General features: G+C 35.0%; 1 protein-coding gene across 5 annotated transcripts in view; it reads left to right on the top strand.

The window, feature by feature from the left end:
• The window catches only part of LOC134751574 (filamin-A), a 104,125-nt gene that overhangs the window by 45,499 nt on the left and 40,327 nt on the right, over positions 1 to 18,299 (top strand). The window contains exon 1 of one of the 5 annotated variants that reach the window (XM_063687036.1): positions 2,260 to 2,387. The exons of 2 other annotated variants lie outside the window; for them this stretch is intronic. The gene's annotated coding sequence lies outside the window, so the exon portion shown is untranslated. Of the gene's footprint in view, positions 1 to 2,259; positions 2,388 to 18,299 lie in introns of those variants that run through there. 2 more of the 5 variants (XM_063687040.1, XM_063687037.1) reach the window with 2 other exon arrangements.

Below are 18,299 nucleotides of genomic sequence, written 5' to 3'. Positions count from 1 at the left end.
GGTCGTGGTCGCGGCTAACTGACGTCCCAGCAAAATGTCAAAATAGACATTAGTGTGACTACCCCACGAAAAGTGCATTTAAAGTTTGAGGTAGACATCACATTTTTTAATAGGGAAGATGGTTTTAACTTATCGGCAACTTGGGGACCAGTGATCCAGAAGTTAAATCCAAGGGATCTATCTTCGGATGTGTGCGCGGATGTTGTGAGTGTTGTGTGTCGGACTATTGACAATAATTAACTGTTATGTGTCAAACTTTAAATGCACTTTTCGTGAGGTAGTCACACAAATCTCTGTTTTGACATTTTGCTGGGACGTCAGTTAGCCGCGACCACGACCAGTGAAACCTGTGTCGAAACGTCGGTAAATAAAGGTAACAAAATAAATTCGCGATATACCCGTTTCTAAATGTGATTTAATATGTGTTCAAACCGCGAAAGTTTTAAATGTTATATTTACTCACTATTATTTTTACTCGCTTTTGGTAGTACAGTATACTACCGACAAGTGGTATCGTTGTGTTCGGAAGACTACTGAGTACGAAATAAGAACTTGTCACTTTCTAAGAGTGTGGGGGGGATAACTGTGACGTCACAAAATCGGCAGTACAAAGTTTTTAACTTTTTTCTTTTAAACATACCATGTGGGGTACGATACCGCTTGTCGGTAGTATACTGTACAGTCACATCGAATGGTGTTTTAGGCCATCAGGCCGCTGTACTATAAACTCAGTTTAAAATTGTCACTGACCCAAACATGTCGCCATATTTTCAGCGCGCCGTATAAAAATTACGAAATGTTATATCGACAAGTCGTAAATTTATGTCTTGCGTTGACGCAGCGGTAGAACGCGCGCCTGCGCGCTGACTCATCAACATGCTCTTTACATTAGTTTTATTAATGAATTTAATTTCAGAACTTTTTTGCGGCTTCGTAGTTTTTTTTATAGGAAATTTGAGTATGTACACTAGCGTTTAAGATTTTTTTTAATTATTTATCTCTAACCCCTTTTACAAAGTGTTCCTCAAAGTGCTCTCCGCAGTGAGAAATTGCCAGTTTTTAAGCCTAATTCCAAGTTGAGAATGAGGAGAAATACTTAGATTATACAGTATACTAACAGATTTATAAATAGTTACTGTTAAACTGAAATAGATGTTATATACGAAATAAAAAAACCGGCCAAGTGCGAGTCGGACTCGCGCACCGAGGGTTCCGTACTTTTTAATATTTGTTGTTATAGCGGCAACAGAAATACATCATCTGTGAAAATTTCAACTGTTTAGCTACTGTTCAAGAGATACAGCCTGGTGACAGACAGACAGACGGACAGACGGACAGCGGAGTCTTAGTAATAGGGTCCCGTTTTTACCCTTTGGGTACGGAACCCTAAAAAGGGACCAACGCCAGGATTGGGACTGTCTTCTAAATTCATATGAAATCACATTTACTGCGAATTTATTTTGTTACCTTTATGTTGTTGAAACGTCGGTAAATAAAGGTAACAAAATAAATTCGCGATAGACTCGATTGTAAATGTGATTTAATATGTGTTCAAAGCGCGAAGGTTTTAAATGTTACATGTCTTCTAAATTCACGGCAGATGCCATAACCTAGTCGAAGTTATTGAATTTAAATTGAAATACTTAATTATTTATTGCATACCATGATCCATATTTTGTTACTATACCTACATTTAGGTAGGTACTGTTATTTAAACGTCTGAGTTCCAGGGGAAATTGTATTATTTTTGAATGAGTTTTCCCCAATAACTATGCGTGAGGTAGAAAGAGGGTCGCTGTGGCCTAGCTAATTTACGAAATTATGCGTATTAATATGTTCAATTGAATTATAGCTTTAGGTACCGTTGTATCATACAGAATCTACTATTATTTTCAATCGAATGATATAATTGGTGTGGGTATTATTTAAGAAATTGTCAGATAAATCACATTTACAGTTTTGTCCCTATTCACCCCAGCCATCCCTATTCACCTTAATGCACCAGGCAGCTAAAAGTGTTTAAATCAAAATATCAATTCAATCAAATTCTTAACTGAATAAACAACACGTTTAAAATAGCAACTGGGGTCAACATATCAGGAGAAAAGGTCATCGAGGTTAGTGCCAGCGCAAAACATGTTTATCAAGCATTAATCCATGCAAATTAGGGAAACTTCAGTCATAATTGACAGGAGGAACTGTCGAACGTTCCCGTAATTAATATATTTACAGTATATAAATATATTTTTATAAAACCCCAGTGCGTAGTTCACAGTCGGTCGCGGCGCGCATCGGCGCACGGTACTGGACTATTCCAAATTCAAATTTTCAAAGTGGCCAGTGACAGTGTGTGGTATTTTTTAACGGTTGGTGATAAAATGGCGGCCGTACGAATTTTTCTTTTTTACATTTACACTACACAGATTTTTTTTTGAGTTATAGTATAAGTCGTTCCGGTAAGTTCGTTGCTACGCCGTAGAGGGCTACGCTTCGTAGAGCGGAAGGGAATTATGTGATTTAATCAATTGTAGTTTTTATTAAATTAGGTTTTGTACGTATTTTAAAATATTGATTATTTTATACGATAAAAGTTACATAACAGATATTAATCAATATAATTAAATTAAAAACTAAAAATATGACAAAAAGTTAATCATTTTGAGTTCATGAGAAATAATTGAATTTACTTAGATGTAAGTATTTATAGGCGGTCAAATAACTATCAGTAGAAAAAGGTGCGAAATTCAATTTTTCTATCGGACGAATGACATTTTTTTTAAATCTGCCGCTTTTTTCTACTGACGGAAATGGACTTGACAGAGTAATTTTAAAGTAATTTTTTTAAGTAATTAAAAAGTAAATTTCGAATGAAACAATTTAAAGGACTTTCCAACCTAGTTATTTCGAAAAACTAATTTTCGTAGAAATGGAGTACTTTTTACTTAAATCTTGTATTAGCATTATGCAAAACAATTTATTCAAGGTAATTTGTTTAAAAAAAATGGCACATGTCTATAAATTTTTTGGTCATATGATTTATATCTAATAATTATTTCTATCTATCATTAAAATACATTTTTCCTATCATTAAAATATTTTTCTGTCGTTTTAAATAACTGAAAAACGCTTAATTTTGCATGAACCAAACCTACCTATATCCAGCAAGCAATCTAAAGTAAAAAAACTCCGTATCTTATCTTATCGTTTGCGATACCCTTGCGAACACACTTCAACCCATCAGGATCTTTTTCATTTCTTATGCTCTGAAAGAGGGTCATTGTTCTTCTAAAAGGTGTGCAGAAAATGATACGTGTCTGCACTAGAGCATTTTACGTTCGAAGTACGATTTTTTTTTACGATTAGCAATTAAAATTTGAGTTTCAATGGATTTGTTATACAATTTCCATTCTGATTTTTGACTCTCCATTCTATAAATAATGATACTTTTGCCTGAATTGTTAATTGAAAGTGCCCTCAAGAAATACTATAAAAATGTATTCTTAGTCATGTTTTTAAAAAACCACATGCGTTTTACTTTCCTCGTATTCGAAGTGAAAAACAGAGTGTGTTAACTCAGGTGAAAGGCATCATTTCAGCCTCGGACTATTGGCAAAAATACCTCGGCAGAAATGAGTGCCTTTCATCCCTTGATTAACAATCTAGGGTAAATTGCAGAATATATGTACCTTTTGAATTTCGTTACTAAACTGAGAATAAACGAAACTGATAATTGCTGTAACGAAACTGATACCGTAAGGCGTGGGACACATGGAAAAAAATATGTTGCTCGGTTTCATAAAAACAGAAAATAATTATTAATGAAACATTATAATTCCAATCAACAATATTTATTATAAATTTACAACTTTAATCGTATTTTGTTTGAAATTAAGTAGGTAGGTAGGACACAAAGTTTTACTTAGATACTATTATGTCTTCGCCTCCTCAAAAACAACCTTGTGCCTACTATAAAGTTTTTTCGACTCCGATCACCATGTGTCAGATGATGGACCTCAAGGGCAGCGCTTTCAATTCTTTCGGTTCCAGATAGCCTGCTCCAAAGTCCTTCATTCATTCTTTGAGGGCGTGACATTCACACATTAGTATAGTCTGCATTTTCTCAAATGATTTTCACGCCTAAGACGGAAAGCCATTGTTCCTTTTGTGCGAGCGGTCGGCCATTGATTGCCATTGTGTCTAACAATGGCACGCGCCGTAGCACGCGCTCAGACTCAATGACACACAATGGCCGACCGCTGGCAGAAAAGGAACAATAGCTTTTGTTTAACAGATTACGTCTTAGGCGTAAAAATCATTTGAGAAGATGCATTACAAAGTTATTTAGTATCAATGTTTTTTTTACCTTAAATTAGGCATGCAAATTTTTTATTACATATAGGTATTTATATCAACTAAATTATTATATTATAACATTATTGTACAATTTTTAGACTTTGGTTTTGAAGGGAAAGCTTAAATAAAACACCTTGTTCAGTAATAAACAGAAGTATGTTTAATTTGGCTCCACACATATTCTCAAAATAATACTTTTTTTTGACATGGAAATTAGAGTCGGCCGGACAATTTCCCGGCCCTATTACTCTTTGCCCTAGAAACAAAATAATACAAAAACAGTTTAACATCTTATATAACTACGTTGAACTAACGTTCGCTAGTTTGACGGAGGTAATAGCGCCATCTACCGAGACATTGGGTAAACCGTTTGAACTAGGCGTTTTATACAATTTTTATACCATATCTATTTACAATAAAAACACAATACTTATATACATTTATAACATTATCTACCTAGTCGTATGTGTTGTAAAAATAGAAACAAATAATAAAAATTCAAATAATCCCAAATGGGAACAGTTGTTACAATGTCAGTAGGTATAAAATAATACAAATAATATCTCCCAATAAGAATCGTCAACACACAATAATAGAAACGTCGTAGATCGTCTTTATGATAAAGAATACAATGTCAATAAGAAACAATAAGAATGAATCAAAATGTCATTTCCATGAACTCATTTACTGAGTACAGAGGGTTATCCAACAAAAGGTATCTCAATTTACGCCTGAATATTTCGTCGCATTGCTCGTTTCTTATCTCGGCAGGTACAACCCGGTCACAATATCTGTGCACCTGACCTCGTGACGTCATACCGCACCGCACCCCACCGCACCGGGCGCACCGGGGAGTGCGCGGAGAGGTGACAGGGGAAGCGGGAGAGGCGCCACATTCCAGCGAGGTGCACAGATATTGTGACCGGGTTGTAGGTGCTCGAAATAAGTAGGTCCGATGATTCGTGGGTTCCTTCTTGAAAGCACCCAGCGACGAGGAACTGTTCTAATATGGCCTGTGTTACGCAGTTGTTTTCCCGGACAATCTACACTAGATAAATATGTAAGAAATTCGTACATTGAGTAAAAATTGTTTTTGCTTAGCCATTTATAGTGCTTTCTGGAACTGATTAGGTGTAGTGACCTAGAACAAATACACAATTATTATGGTACAAATAACTAATAGTAGCCTTAGTAGATAACACTTAAATAATTAATAGTAATTAAAAGAAAGGCTTATAATTAACAATCTTTTTGGCCCTCTTGGAACGCCCCACTGGCTCATCCATATCATCTACCCTTGCTGGGAGGCCGTCCTGTTCAATTACTCTCTTCGCTTCGCCACACAATAGACAATTGGTGTTGTCAGAGTCTCGTCTTGGCCTTGACCAAGACTCCTTAAACGGCCCTGTTATAATTTGTGACGTTTTCTACCAATAGGTACCACATTGTCGCTTGTTGATAAGGTTGATTTCTAATTGAAGCTATATGGAAATAGCGCCTTACTGACAAGCGACAATAAGTACCCTTTTGGTTGAAAATGGCACATTTAGAGTTGTCTTTTGCCAAGTTTCCAAGCCTTTTGTAACTGTAACCTCAGTAACCTTCTATTTTTATATTCTCATTTAACACTCCTCAAAACACGTTATAAAAACATGGAGTATTACGTCTGAATAATTTTATGACTATTTATTGCATATATCATGTCGCGCGTGTTTTCAAAAACATCTGCTCTATTTCAAGCTCCTGCGCAGATTTTATTGCGGTTTATAAATATGACTGGAATTTGTGGTTTTAATTGGCTATAATTTTTTATGTTATGAAATTATGAATGTTTGTGGTTGTAGGAAAATGTGATCAAAGTCAATATATTCTTTATTCAAATAGGCCTAGCAACAATCACTTTTAAATTGTCAAGTTTTACAAATATTACCTTAATCTAAATATCAGAGGAATTTATTGATGCAGTTATTATTGTTCCTAAAAACGTTGAATTATTATAGATATGTGAAACTTAATAATAAGAATTTCACAAAAGGATCGTCAAACACTAAAATTGTTTAAAAAAATACTAGTCTACAAACTTTCTAGAATAAAAATGTAAATGTAAAAAATACGGATTACCTAATATAGATCATCGTTAAAATTATGTGTAAATTGTAGAGTATGTATAAAATAGAACAAATTAAAACAGATAAAAAAATGTTTTTTAAAATAAGTAAGTAAATATTCTTATATTTTAATAATATAAATAAATAAATATTAGGGGACATCTTACACTGATCAACCTAGCTCCAAACTAAGCAAAGCTTGTATTATGGGTGCTAGGCGACGATATACATACTTATATATGTAGATAAATACTTACTGATAAACATAGAAATCAGCCATGACTCAGGAACAAATATTTGTGCTCATCACACAAATAAATGGGGATTCGAACCCAGGACCTTCGGCTTCACAGGCAGGGTCACTACCTACTAGGCCAGACCGGTCGTCTAATTTAAATATTTTTTTAAATATTTATTCATTTAAAACTTATGCTAATTGGCTTTATACAATGGTAAATATACAATTTATACTTAAATACTAGTACATTCATAGATTCAACTCAAAATCAAGTTACTACAAAATAAACTTTAATACCGAATGAATTTGTATTTTCTGTCGCTCATGGAAATTTGATAACAATACCTAAACTAAGTAAAAATTGACTTGTATCTTAGGTATTCATTTTCTGTAGGTTAATGTATCAGTGGGTAAATGCTTACCGGACAAAATGATTATTTATAATAAATAACAATAAACTAAATGACTATGACTATCTTCTACTCTCTAGAACGTTAATTGGTGACATAACTGGTGACATGACTAAATAATTTATTTATACAGTACATAAACTACTTTTTTAATACAGTTGCTCAAAAAGTGCTACTTTTCGTGGCTGTTTAGCGTGCGGAAAGTTGGTTTTCGCGAACTAGTGCTTTTCACTTTTCCAATTTTTTTAAATTTTTACTTGTTCCAATTCATGACTACTTGATGAGTGTTAATATTAGTTTCCTTTAAACGTCGTAATCAACATAAAAACCTACTGTTAATGTAAGAATACGAAAAATTATGCATATTTCATATTTTATTACTTACCTCTTCATCATTATAAGTATTATAACACGTTTATTTTTTAATGTTGAAAAACCGTTCTTAATAAGTGGTCTGAATGGAACGGAACGCCTGTCAGGGAAGAGGCGTATTTTCTTACTGCAAGAATGTTTTAAATTTCCAAAGGCAACATTCGATATTGTTTTTATAAATATACGATACACAAATAATCGTAAATAATGATATTTAGGTAATAATAGTACAATGTTTTAATATTTACAATTGTTTCTGTCTTATAGAACATGCATTTGAAAAAAAAAAACTCATTGAAGTGGGTTCAATAATAATAACAAAATCTTTTCTAGTCGAATAAAAGCTAGAAAAACACCTCTTCATAATGTCAATGTCAATGGTGTCACAGAATTAATAATATAAAAGTTTAGAATTCCATTCCTTACTTGTTGCTTTTCTTATTTTTTCGCAACTGTATTAAAAAAACGTCGTTCGATGCTAGTGCGGAAAGCATGCCATTACTTCATAAGTACCGAGATATACGTATACGTAGGCGAGTGGCAAGACTCGGGACGATTGAAGAATGACATTTCCGCACGTGTATCGAACGACGTTTTTAATACAGTTGCGAAAAAATAAGAAAATAATGTACTATTCTTAACTTCTATGTAACTACTTCTAGTAGCATTTCTGTTGCACCTACGTTGCAGTTTTTCAAACTAGAATGAAATTTGAAAGTTAAATATAACTGGGTAAGCAAGCGAGAGGTGTATACCGGCTAATATATTTCCACAAAAGTGAAGTATGCACCATAATGCAGTCTCTTACTTAATTACCACATTACTTATTCCATAGAGTAACTTATACTAGAGCGGTACTGTCATAGCAAATTTTGTAACCCCAGTAAATTCACTGCCATCTGTCGACACACTTTAAAACTAAAAATAAATATTTATAAAAATACGATAAAATGTATTTAAATATGGATAAATGATTTTTTTATTTGCATAAAATTTTTTTATATGATTTTGACCCATGTTCTTTCACTGGTATGCGTTAAAATTATAAATAACAAACGAAACAGTCAACGCCCTCTATACGAGTGTAGGCCAAAACTAGTGGCGCCATCTGATCGAGAATCAAATGTTCGTGATTTTCGAGGCACGTTTTTTCCTTAGACTGTATCCATCTATTACGGAGTTATATCTATCTTTGCTTATTCTTTAAATTATGCCTTCTCTTTCACGCCTTTTGCGTGTGTAAACAATAAACATGTAGTGAGTGTGTGCTGCCATCACGTTAGAAACATTTTTTTCGCTTATTATGTTATGCCATATCTATAGTCATAATATCATTGGGTCGGCTCTGCTCGTCTCGTGAATCATCCTGTATAAACAAACATTTCAACATAAACCTACAATTCACATTAAACACCATTAAAATGATGAACCGACGAAACAAAGTAAACCCGATAAATTACCCACATCTTAATGAAGCTGTTATTTCTGGCTGATGCACTAGAATCCTGGATATTTAGGTCCAGTGAGTCCAGTGTTCATATTTCATGGTGACAGACCAATTCGAACGTATATACTGATATCAATGTATTTATAGTATCATAATTTTACAGTGTAAATAGCTAACATATAAAACTTAAAAACTAAAACTAAAAATAAATAAAACTAAGCTTAAAATAAAAAAACTAAAAACTATTCCCCTGCGGCGTGGTGCCGTAGATGCTGGCAGCATTTCCTCGATGTATCGCAATGCTTACTCTTTGTGCGAGGAATCTGCCAGCTCTACGATCGCCTGTGACGTCTACTATTCTAATTCTACTGTTATTAGAATGACATATAACTGATATCATTCACATATCCGTAATTTCTCTCGTACTTGTCCGTGCATGTATTGGCGCCGGCCAGACGCACGATAACTAAATAACATGATTCAAATAGCATTCCAATATCAGTGTACAGTGTGCTCGAATGGAAGTATTTAGCAGATGGCGCCAGCATAGCTTGCCCTGTCAATCCCTAGAATAGGGGGTATTACTGCAATGTTCTGCCACCAGAGTGCAGCACTAGCTTTTTTTGTAAACCATAATATCACAATATCTTAGACATATCGTTAAAACAAACCTGATCGACCTTCTTTTTTTCCTAGCGTTTGTCCAGGCTCATTGCCAAGGCATGGGAGCCTGGGGTCCGCTTGGCAACTAATCCCGAGAATTGGCGTAGGCACTAGTGACCTTTCAACCCAGAGGAGAGACTAGGCCTTATCTGTATTAGTCCGGTTTCCTAACGATGTTTTCCTTCACCGAAAAGCGACTGGTAAATATCAAATAAGTAATACATAAGTACCGAAAGACTCATTGGTACGAACTGAGGTTTAAACCCGTGACCTCCGGATTGAAAGTCGCACACTACCAACGCCAAAACAAACCGGCGGCGGTATCATGGTCACATTTTTATCATTTGTCACGTCATGCGTCACGTTAGTACTTACATACACGGTCGCATTTTTATCACCTGTCACCATGCCTGTCACGTTCTAACAAGTATGTAAGTGCGAAATTGTCAGGCATAGTTACAGATGATAAAAATGCAACCATGCTGACACCGCTGATCATGCGACAGATGATAAAAAACCGACCATCTTAGCCCTACCGATCGACCGATTAATAAAACACTGATTTAAACTTTCACGATTTTTACTCATTATTATTCACAACAACGGGACTTAATGCGCAAAACGTTCAAGTTAATAAACAAGACCATGTGCGGGTAGTTCGAAAAACTCGCGCGCCTAGAAGATGTTGATGTCAACTTGAGCCAGTCTTCTCCGAGACCACGGGGACAACGCCGTCCTCGAAACGTCGGAGGTGAATTTAAAACTTATTTTACGCGATTAAGTCCCGTCGTTGTGAATAATAACGATTAATAAAAATTTGTCATCAAGCCTATTATGTATTTATTTTTATTTATTTATTTAACCAACTCACATTTACAGCAGATTGCCAAACATGAAAATAGGTCACAGTACAAAAGTATAAAATTATTAATAATATAAATAGCATTTTGTTGTATGTGTATGAATGAAATGAAATTAAATATTAGATCGTAGAAACTGAGGAAGCAGGTAAATTTAAGCGAAGATAGACGGGGCTATATCTTGCATCTGCTCCAGTTTCCAGAATTATAGCGGCCAAATTCATTTACGCAATTATTTCACGTAGATACGAGGTGGGCTAGTTTTACCACTTGTTTGATTAATTTTTAGGGTTCCGTACACAAAGGGTAAAAACGGGACCCTATTACTAAGACTCCGCTGTCTGTCTGTCTGTCTGTCTGTCCGTCTGTCACCAGGCTGTATCTCACGAACCACTCACGAACCGTGATAGCTAGACAGTTGAAATTTTCACAGATGATGTATTTCTGTTGCCGCTACAACAACAAATACTAAAAAGTGGCTGTGACATACGGACGGACAGACAGACAGACATGACGAATCCATAAGGGTTCCGTTTTTTGCCATTTGGCTACGGAACCCTAAAAACAGAATAAAATAAATATTTAAGGCCGTTCCATCGGTTTGCCGCTGTCTTTGTCACATTTCGCAAGAAAGAACGGGAAAGAACATACACGCCAAGTGTCAATTTTGATCGAATTTTGTCGGTTTTTATTTATTTTAAAAACGTTACCTTACAATATCGAAATTCTAAAGCTATGAAATTACTATTTATGTTAAGATTGTTTTTTCTTCTTTTTTTGTTTATAGTATCATATAATAAATAACCGAGTAAAGTAGGATTAAATGTCAGAGTTAGAGGTTACTTTGGGAATTAATTGTATCGACCGAAGTTTCATAATTCGTGTATCGGAAGCTATGTTGTTAAAGATAATATAGTCAAGAACTACTATATTTTTTCCACGTCTACGAATATCAACGCCTCTTAGAAAAACATGATCATATAATGAGATTTTTCGCCTTCTGGCTCAGGGAACCGCCTTAAGTGGGGCTCCCATAAAACAAACGTGATTTTATGCCGTTTTTTTTTGCGTAATGATACGGAACCCTTCGTGCGCGAGCCCGACTCGCACTTGGCCGGATTTCCTAATATATTGTTGGTCAGATTTGCTTGACCAACTATATATTAGAAAAATTCTCAGTAGAAAAGGGCGCGAAATTCAAATTTTTTATGGGACGTTAACCCTTCGCGATTTTCTTGACCAACTATAATTACGTTTTAGAGTTAGACCAAGAAAAGTCTGCAACGATAACTATTACGGTACCAGTCGAATAGAATTGTTAAGAAAATAAACAACGAATATTTTATAACATTTAAAACTTTGTCGTTTTGAACACATATTAAATAACATTTAAAATCGGGTCTATCGCGAATTTATTTTGTTACCTTTATTTACCGACGTTTCAGTTAGCCGCGACCACGACCAGTGAAACCTGTGTCGAAACGTCGGTAAATAAAGGTAACAAAATAAATTCGCGATAGACCCGATTTTAAATGTGAACGAATTTTTTTTAAAAATATATATCGGATTAAAAGATAAATACTCAAGATGAGTTCAAAATAAAAAAAAGTCTACTATAGTCTAAAATAAAAAACACGGTACGCAGTATTTTTTTCAATGTCACTTAGGTACGGTTATTATACGCAGTATTTTTTTCAATGTCACTTAGGTACGGTTATTATACGCACTATTTTTCTTGATCGCGAGTAGAAGAACGCATCTATTAACGAGCATTGGCAAACGCTATAAAAACACGCGATGTAGGTAAACGCACGCGCATATTAAAATAAATAAGCGCATTTAATTATAATTCCGCGGAACCGCAGCTGCCGCCGGCTGATGCCAACTCAAGTGAGACCTGGGCAAATGGAATCTCAAGGAATGACTGATTTTTAAGACGGTACTATAGGCCTTTATGACTAAGTGAATACTTTCGAAAATAATCGCTTTGAGAGTAAAAAAATGTGTTCTCCCTATAACTTTTGAACAGGTTGTGCAAAAAATAGAAAAATAAAGAAAATATAGTTTAATAAATACTTTTACGAAAATTGTTTTGAACATGATCAGTTGAGCATATAGTGAGTTTATACTCGTAAAACTCGAGTTTTAACCAACACTAAATATTCTGTCAGGTCAACTCAGGTCATGGCGGACGAGCGTCAGAGTTATTATCAGTCATCATGGTTTTCAAGATGGATGTCTTTTCATCTTACTTTCACACATGAAAATAAAACGATCATCAAATCCATCGATCCATCACAATAAAACTAAAAGGGAAGAAGCGTTATAAAAATATACATATTTGTGTAGGTATTTTGTTTACACATTAGGCTGCCGTGAAGTTGCAGCGACTCATGTAAACAACTGACGCAATACTGAATTGTTTATATGTTATTACCTAACTTGTTAATCTAGCTTTAAATAATATAAAATAAAGACGAATTAAATATTAAGAAGATCTTATGCAACATATTTTAGTAAATCAACTTTATGAAATGTTGTTTTATATAAAACGTGATAAAACGAAGCTATGAATAAGGACAAGATACCCATTTTTTGGGGTATTTTTGCTCCTACCTATTTACTTCATGGTGCAAAGTTATCCCATTGTCCGCCAAATTAATAGGCCCCGCCAAAAAAGAGAGAATAATTTTAGGGCTAACGTAGCAATTCAAAATATATACCTATTATACAATTTCGTTTGTAACGATGTTACTAATAAATATTTTCTTTTCTTTTCTGAGTATATAAATAATTAATAATATAGAAAAAATATATTATGTTTGAATAAAATATTAGACGTTAAGCCCTTTTTTAGGGTTCTGTACCCAAAGGGTTAAAACGGGATCCTATTACTAAGACTCCGCTGTCTGTCTGTCACCAGGCTGTATCTCATGAACCGTGATAGCTAGACAGTTAAAATTTTCACAGATGTTGTATTTCTGTTGCCGCTATAACAACAAATACTAAAAAGAGAATAATATAAATATTGAAGTGTTGCGTAATGGTACGGAACCCTTCGTGCGCGAGTCCGACTTGGCCGGTTTTTTGAATTGGAGCATAGTTACCCACTAAGGAGCAAAGTAGGACCATTTTACTGTATCTAATATTTCATTCATTCCATATTTGTAATTATATTTTGTAATTTTCTTTTTTTTTAGCTTGTATAAATTTGACATGTAAAAGTGGCCTATTTACTGAATAAATGTTTGATGTCAAATATTTTGCGTACTCTTCGTTATGCAAATATGAATACATGATATTACTTAGCCACTTTAGCTTTGATCTCGACAATTTGGAACCATGTCACAACTAAATCCCACTATTTATGTGAATCGTTTTGGGTGGCGACGCGCTAGAGTTAATTTGACACGGTCCCAAAATATTCAACTAATGAATTGCGTTAATCGTAGGGACTGTCAACATTTTTTTGTAATATGTAAAATAAAATCGGTAAGTTGTAATGGTGTGGGTTCGTGGTTTTGTTTTTGGCTGGTTTGTGATTTATATTGATTTAGTTTAATAGGATACTTAGGGTTCGTTAAAATCAAAATGTGTTTCAGGAATAGATTCCATAGTTTGCTAGGCAAACATTTTCATTTTGATGTAGGTAGATTGTACTTATCTGATACTTAAGTAGGTATGTATGTACCAGTTTATTTGTAAAGTCCCCATAGGATACAATAATTACAAATTTATTTATATACAAGATATATACAGTGGTACTACGTAAGATACATAAGATAAGATAAAATACATAAGATACATATATATAGGTACATATGCATAGCGGAGCATCAAACATAGTATTTTACGTAAACATTTACGTAAAATACATCTATGTCAGGTAGTCGTTTTCGTTGCTAAAAGTTTATAGAGTGTGTACAGTAGAAGGCAAAAATATCGATCCAGTCAAATGGCTCAAAAATATGTGAACACGATTATTGTCTAAGGTGTAAGAGCGTACACATATTTTTGAAAATTTGGGAATGTAATATATACATATATATATTTATGCCCTTGACCTTACAAAAGTTTTACTCGCTTGATCGCATTTTTTTTGTAAATACCTTTTAAATAATAATTATAAATATTTTTTGAAAGACGATTAAAAATAAACAGAACTCTCTTCATAGATCTCTTCTCCGCAGCTGTCCGCATTCTTTCTGTCTGTCTGTCGCGCTGTTCGTCATAATGTTAGCAACTAATATAACGCGGATAATCGCCTCTAACCGCCCATTTGTTACTTTGAGATATAGTAATTGTTCCATTTGATAAAGTGATAAATAAGAAATACATTAGCATTTTATTTCTGGCGGCGGAGATACGTACTTGGGGGATGGTGGAACGCAACATTTAATGCTACCAGATAAAAAAACAACCAAGTTAGTGTCGAACTACATATAGTAGTGTTTTAAAATGCAATGATTTATCGTAATTAATATTTAATATAACTTGACACCTAACTAATTTTCAAGTAGTTAACCAAAAACGCAGTAGAACTAGGGTCACCGACATAGCTCGCAGAATTGCAAACATTAAGTGGCAGTGGGCGGGGCACATTGCTCGCAGAACTGATGGCCGGTGGGGCCGGAAGGTTCTGGAGTGGCGTCCGCGTACCGGAAGACGAACTGCCGGTAGGCCTCCAACAAGATGGAGCGACGACCTGGTGAAGGTCGCGGGAATTCGGTGGTTGCGAGCGGCACAGGATCGGTCGGAGTGGCGAGCCTTGGGGGAGGCCTATGTCCAGCAGTGGACGTCTATCGGCTGACATGATGATGATGATGAACCAAAAACACTTAGGTAATAGGAGTACTTAGAGGATACCGAACCATATATTGCTATTATATTTTAAAACAATAGCTATACACGGTGGCTAAAAAATAAATGCATTCCCGTTGCCAGGGAGGTTTTGGGATTATAGTTATACTGAGCAACTTTTACTATACCAACCCCGTTTTCGCGAAAAAAAATTATTGATAGTCACACAACGTATACACGGTGGCTAAAAAATAAGTGCATTCCCGTTGCCAGGGAGGTTTTGGGATTATACTGAGCAACATTTACTATGGGACCAACCACGAATTCGCGAAAAAAAATTTGTCTGTTTCATACATTTTGGCTGGTCCATTTTCTATATGAGGGTAATTTTTTTTCGCGATTTCGTGGTTGGTCCCATAGTAAAAGTTGCTCAGTGTAATCCCAAAACCTCCCTGGCAAAGGGAATGCACTTATTTTTTTGCCACCCTTATGTTTACAATAGTAATGGTATTTCCTTATATAAATTTAAATTATCAATCGTCATATTTTATAGTTTTCCAAAATGACCTTATTGTCCATTAGTTTTGTATTTTTCGAGGACTACAAGAATATTTAAATATTAGGGAATACGCCCGATATTGGTTTTGTATGACAGGAATTGAGAATTCCCGATTCTGGAACAGTTTTTGTATAGAAAACCAGTCCCGGGGCCTATTGTTGGTAGATATATTCTATCCATGGTTTATAATTTGTTAATTTAAAATCCATGTGGACCCAAACTATTATGGCGTTATTCATAAACGCGTTACTGGCGTGAATTATCTATGAATCGTTTGTCTTTATCTGTCATTTTGATTTATGTATTTGTAAGAAAGGAATAAAACATAATTTAACTAAATCAGTAGGGCTAAGATGGTCGGTTTTTTATCATCTGTCACCATGCCTGTCACGTTATAACAAGTAAGTGCGAAAGTGACGCATGACAAGTGATAAAAATGCGACCATGATGTCGCCGCTGGCCCGTAAAGTTTTATGAATGACGGTAAGTCTACACTGTTGAGTGAGACATAACGACTAAAGTACAGACATATATGTGTTTTTGTAAAACTCAATATTCAACTATTCACGTTCGTAGAACAACTAGGCTGGACGTAATCTAAGGATTACGTCCAGCCTAGTTGTTCGCGGGTTCTATATGCGAAATGAACGAATATTTTAATATTTTAAACTTCAAGAGTGTAGGGCCCAGCATAGCGACTCGGAGCAGCCCAGGGAAGTAACTACATCTGATAGAAGACCATTTTAGGCATAATAACACTGCTATCAAAGAGGATATAATAGGATAGAGCGGTACTGTTATAGTAAATTTTGTAACCACAGTAAATTCACTGCCATCTATCGACACACTTTAAAACTAAAAATGTAGATTTATAAAAGTACGATAATAGTTATTTACGATACAAGTGCGGAAAAGAGGAAATTCGAAACGAGTGGCGATAAATTAAAACACGACGGAGTGTTTTAAATCGACACGAGTTGCGAATTACCTATTCGCACGTGTATCGTACAACGTTTTAAGGGTCCCACTGACTATCAGTCTGTCGGACGATATCGGCCTGTCAGTTAGAACTAAAATTTGACAGTTCCGAACAACTGACAGGCCGATATCGTCCGGCGGACTGATAGTCAGTGGGCTCCTTTACAGTACATATGGCCCTTTAAACTTTGACATATGCACGAAAAGTGCTATTTGACGCACTAGTGCGAGAAAGTAGCACCATATGTACTGTAAAATGTATTTAAATATGGATAAATGTTTTTTTTTTATTTGCATTAATTATTTTTGTATAATTTTGACCCATTTCGTTCACTGATATGCGTTAAAATTGTTAAATAACAAACGAAACTGTCAACGCCCTCTATACGAGAGTAGGCCAAAGGTAGTGGCGCCATCTGATCGAGAATCAAATTTTCGTGATTTTCGAGGCATGTTTTTTCCTTAGACTGTATCCATCTATTACGGAGTTATATCTATCTTTGCTGCTATTTACTCTTTTTTTCCCACACTACGATATAATTAAGGCACCCGCGCGCTGCTTTGCTACCTGGTCTAAGAGGTCACCGGGTATGACATTACCCTGGCACCCCCATTCTTATGTCGCACTTACTTTTTACAAAAATGCCACACAGCTATTGGACACTGCTTAAACACAACTATTATTGTTAGGGGTTGCCAAGAAATCATGTGATCATATTTGGCCTATTTTTGGCTTTCCCGCTTTGAAAAAATCATCACACAAATAAATGCCCTTACCGGGATTCGAACCCAGGACCATCGGCTTCACAGGCAGGGTCACTACCCACTATGCCAGACCGGTCGACAAATTAAATAATCTGTGCAAAATTCTGACATTTTATTTATTACCTACCTTTCCATTTAACATTTTCTCCATTTTTCTTCTCGGACAAGAAATAATAAATATTCACGTCTTGTTATAATCGTTCGGACATTTAGATTTGACAGTTATAAATCTTTTAATGTATTCCAGTAATTTCTTTGATATTTTAATCTGGAACATGGCATGGGATTTTGGACGCCTGTATGAAATGTCCAGTTTTTAAATGCCGACTTGATATCTGAGGCGTGTTAAAAAAAAATGTAAACCTATGGGTAGATGTTCGGTAGCCAAGTGGTTAAGGTGTGCGATTTTCAAACAGTAGGTACTAAAAGCGATCGCGGATTAAAATATTTTAAATTTTAGCTTGTAAATTTTTTGCAACATAAGTTTTACCTATAAGTTATAAACTTATATATTTAATCTTCTCTTCCCTCCATATTTAGGTAGCATAGTAGGAAAAAGGTAACAGGAAAGAGCAAATTAAATGTATTAAAGAGCTAAAAACTGTACACGATGAAACCCGGCCACGCATGATGTGGTAAAATTTTTAAATGACAATGAATGTTTTACCTTTATTATTTAGTCTTTACCAAATTTTCCAGTTAAAAGTATTTTATTATTTTTAATTACATAAACCAAATTATACCTT

This window comes from Cydia strobilella, chromosome 22 (assembly GCF_947568885.1).
Source record: "Cydia strobilella chromosome 22, ilCydStro3.1, whole genome shotgun sequence".
Taxonomy (NCBI): domain Eukaryota; kingdom Metazoa; phylum Arthropoda; class Insecta; order Lepidoptera; family Tortricidae; genus Cydia; species Cydia strobilella.
Note: the sequence above shows the minus strand (reverse complement) of the source record. Positions and strands in the feature narration are given on the sequence as shown.